Here is a 5,171-nt window from a genome sequence, read left to right as displayed (position 1 = left end):
TTCAGTTTAACACTTTGCGTTTCACTGTTTTATTGACTTCTGATGTGTTATGGGTGAGCCAATCGCTTCATTGAATTTTCCAAAATACAATTGTATACTTTTTCTATCCTTACATAATCTACTTCTTCAGTTTAACAAAATATCAGTTTTATTTATTTATTTGTTTGCATTTTACTGAGTCAGTCATCAAAAAATGATCATTATTAAAAATATAAAAAGTATTTAGTATAACATAAAACTTTTGTAGTAAAAAATATTTACTTGTGTATGTCAAATACCAATTTTTACTTCTGCACACGACAGAGGCTTCTAATCACAATGAAACTACAACAGGAAATGACGTGTATTTGGATGTGTTAGTGTTCATGACATAATACGATATAAGTTATGTTCATTTCTTTTGCGTGTTTTTAAAGTAATGATTATGACGGAGAAAGGTATTTCGAAAGCTTATAATTTTTAGCTAGAGTTTGGTTACATAACTTCAGTTTGTTTTTGTCCAATAGCTCATGTTAGTAGTATCCCTCTAGTCCTATAGGATGTCATTGATCAAGAACTTGTCAAGTAATCGTGCTTTTATGGACTAAGACAAAGTAAAATACACTGATTCATAAAAAAAAAACAAGTCTTCATTTAAAAATAGTGATGAAAACTTTAATCATACACCAACAACAATAATAGGAAATGATCAGATAACTACCATGATGATATAATTTAGATTTTAACGCCACAAGGTGGCAAAGGTCACCTGTGGCAAACATGATGAAACAGGTATATTCAGCAATGAGCATGGTGCTCATTAAGACAGAGCAAAATAAAATCAAAACTAGCAACAGAAGCAGCAATTAAGACACCTGACAGCGTCTAACATAAAAGTATCTACACGTAAAATAAAGATATCTAAAAAAGCAACTGCGTTAAAACTGTACCAGAGAAAAAATAATATATTTAGTTCATAAAGACTATACAATAATAAAAAGCAAAGTCAACAATAAAACCAATAACATTTGTAAAATTAAAAACAGTATGAGGATGGCTAATGCCATCATTCTCAATTAATATGTCCAGTGTATAATTAACATTACAGGAATAAATATCCCTACAAAACCACTACAATGAACATCAAAGTGATGGCAGGAAATGAGAAAGCTGGTGCCGGTCAAATGAGTTCACATTGCTCATACATTGGTTGTTTGTTTTCCAGTGAAAGAGATATATGTATCATCAACCATGTATAGAGAAGAACCTTACTAAAACAATCTCTTCCCTATGAAACCTGTGCAAATTATATGACCAATATTCCCCAATGAGTTCAATCTGAAAAAAAAAACTTGTTAGTTTGCTGCTTAAACCAAAACTTTTGCCAACCGGCATGGAGCCTCGTCTTAACAGTAAATTTAAAATCTGTGTAAGGAATGGCCAGAGGAGGTTGAGCTGGCTAAATCATCAACCAAAAAACCTCTCTTGTCCTCAAAGTGGCCAGAAATCTAACGAACTGAACAACCAATAATAGTAACAATAACTAAATCACTCTACCAAAGAATAACTAAACCAGTTTCTCGAGAAAACGAAATAAAACAGTATATAGACTAACATAAAACAATTCCAAGGTCTGCAACGAACTAACAAAGTCTGTATAGATAATGCAGTGACTGTACATCTTGGTTTCTGTGCAATCTGAGGCAAATGAGATTGTATAGAACTGCAATGAAACAGAAGTCGCAGCGGGATTTTATAAGTAACTATAGAGTCACAGAAGATCTTAGTGTGATTAACCAAATTGCATGATTTTGATCCATTCGTAAATATGAGAAGGAAGGATGAATAATACATTAACTTCTTCGAAAAAAAGAAGTTTGTATTTCCAATCATGAATATTTGATTTTTGAAGGTAAGGCTGAAACAGATTACGGATATAAATGGTAAAAACTGCATTAAAGGACCTACTACTCACTTACATAATCTGTTTGAATATGGAGGTCAAATATCATCTAAAGCAGAATCTATTCATTAGAATTCAGAGAAGATACTTCTGTACTATTAAAGACCTGGCACTGTGTAGTTTGTCTATCAGCAGGGTGGCCAGGGTAACACTGGAGCAAAAATTAATCTTGGGCTCGCGAGAATGCGATAAGAAGAAGCCAAAAGATGTAGATGCTGAGTGTTGTTCATAGGGATTCCTGCTCAGCAAGAAATGTCAAATGCGTGACAGAAAAGAAGGGAAAACAGAGAACATCCCGCATTCTAAGTGCACCTGTGGCTGATGTGAAATTGGCAGTTTCTATGGCTTTGCCATCTCTCGCTGGCTGACTAATGACCAGAAGAAGACACAAACTCAGCCCTCGAATGCCATACCAGAAGAACTTGATGCTTAGACGGTGATGCATCAATGGCATCACTACTAATCCATTTGCTTAAATGAATGTTTATAATTTATCATCTGAGAAGAATTACCATCTGTAAGAGGAGAAAGGTAGAAGCGTAATTCCATTAAATGAAGGACCTGAAGCCTTAGATAATCTGTTTACGTCCCTCAAATAAGCCCACTACAACTTGCGTCTGTAAATACTTAAATTTTGTATGTATATATATATGTATTTGTATGTGCATATGTACATAAATATATGTGTTTGTTCTCAGCTTTTCTCTACTATTCCATTTCTTTTCTTCAGCAAATAAAGTGTTTGTTTTGTATTCTGACTTCAACTTCGTTCCTTCTCTATTTTTTCACTACAAGTCACTATACCTGTCCTTCTACATAATAAAGCATTGTATGGTATTTTTAAATAAACTGATTTCCTGAAAGAGTAATTAGGTAGGTCCGCTGTATAATGGAAGATTCGGCGAGATAAATTACGAAATAATTTTGAATATGTCTGAGACTGACTGAGTTTGAGAAAGAAAAAACTTGACACAAAGTGCAAATAAAAATGAAACAATATTTATTCAAACTGACAAATTGAAATGATATGGGTATAGGATAAAAACAGTACTATATAGTTATCACTTTAAAATCTCCTAACAACTTATAAAGACGCTTATTAAGGATTAGTTAACTTTACTAATTGAACTTGAAGTATCACCTAACAACTTATAAAGACGCTTATTAAGGATTAGTTAACTTTACTAATTGAACTTGAAGTATCACTATTTAAAGAAAGGACTTAAACTTCACCTACAAAACTGATGGCTTGAGCTCGAGAAAGACAGAGAGTTAAATAAGAGATCGTGGTACTAAACACCAACTTCTATAATACTGTCTTTCTAAAATGCGAGCGCCAACTATGGCACTGTTGGACAATCTAGCTGAAACATAATGGAGGATGTAGCTTTGAGATATCATCTGACCTACCATCTTAATGCACAAGTTGTATCACTATAGCTAAACACCCATGGGCAGACCAGGTATTACCTCCAAAGGAATGAAAAAGAACACAAATATCCAGAACGAAATCAACTTAAAGACTTTCTTGACCACGTTATGCGAAAACTGCACATAACTAGAATAAAAAAAGTTTTAGTGTTCATAGATTGGCCTTAGATAAAATGTTTTTCATTGTTTACCTATTTTAACCTATTTTTACAAAACGTGACGTTTGAGTAATTCACATTGAGGGGAATGGATAATGGAGATAGCATTCATGCAAAAAACAGATGTGTGGTTAAACTTTCTTCAAACACTTTCACGGTCTATAATTAGAAAATCTCTGTGTACTAAACGGCGATTATACTATCAGAGACTGAAATTCTAGTGACAAATAGGATAGAAACGAAAGATAATGAAGACAATCTACTTAAAGTACGGCAGAACAGAATCCAGAAAAACAGGTGATCCCAACCAAAAGTCATAAACTATCATCTTTGGAGGTATATCACAGCTAACTGGTTACCTGCATCTATATTTCACGAAAGGTAAATCAATTCACTGAATGGCCTAAGGTTCCTGTTGAGATTACTTCTAGAATATCATCAGGGATGAAGCCACCAGTGGATTCCCTCGACCTATTTACCTATATAATTTGATGATACTTTGTTTCGCAGGTTTATTTAATTAATGATTGTAAAATCTATATTTGTACACTTGAAGATTAATGTTGTTAATTGTGAAGAATTGCTTTATTGTTAATCATGGAAATTTAATGCGGAAAGTGTTAAAATTCCATACCAGCACTTTACACCAGTGATTGAAATTAGGTCCAGTACCTCACAAGCTGTGATCAATGCTTCTAGCCTAGGTTTTGCAATATGCCTGTTCACAGCTGTAACTTAACTTCTAGCACAACTTAAGTATAGCCCAAATAAAAACATCCATGTTCCCCTTTCGTATTCTGTAAGCTACTCATTGCAGTCTTTACAAAATATGCATACCTCAATATTTTAAGCCACATATTCTATATAGCTTAAATATGCGTAGTTAAATATACAAAGATCAGTCCATACATAACGTGAGACACACATATGTACTCATATACATAATTATATATCTCAATGCCCCATATTAAACAATGCATAGTTCTAGTACATGTCATCACTATCTGGCAGGAAGAGTGATTTAGCCATAGCACAAATACACTAACGTCGGTTGTGCTTTTAACATGTGGTTCCAGGTGTCACTTAAAGATTTAGACCAACACTAAATCAAATGATATCACGAAAATTTAATTACAGGCAAATTACAGCAGAAACATAACTTCCACTATAATCTTCTATGCAGATCACCTTTAAATATTATCAACTACAAAATATTTGTAATATAAGTATCATGGATAACAGCAAAATTACATTTGCCATCACAACCAGAAGTAAGCCAGAAGCACCGTGCTTTCTCTATTAATGCTACCATCTTGGAGTCATAAAACCCATTACATCAGATAAACATAAAAATAATTCGCACAGAAAAAGCAAAATGTTAAACATTTTGGCCTAATTTATACATTACTTGTCATTTTTCATGCTGTGTTAGAACAAAACTACCTGAATGAACTTCCGATAGACTGGTCAAGACCCACTAGGCCATTAGGAAAATGATGCATAGCTACAACACAAAAACACATTAACTTAGGGGCATGGTTGCAAGATTGCTCAAGCAGTTTTTATAGTGAAATGGCTGATAATACTTACCAACACAAAAACACATTAACTTAAGGGCATGGTTGCAAGATTGCTCAAGC

This window comes from Limulus polyphemus, unplaced genomic scaffold (assembly GCF_000517525.1).
Source record: "Limulus polyphemus unplaced genomic scaffold, Limulus_polyphemus-2.1.2 Scaffold105, whole genome shotgun sequence".
In the NCBI taxonomy this organism is placed as follows: Eukaryota; Metazoa; Arthropoda; class Merostomata; order Xiphosura; family Limulidae; genus Limulus; species Limulus polyphemus.
This window is presented reverse-complemented; position numbering follows the sequence as displayed.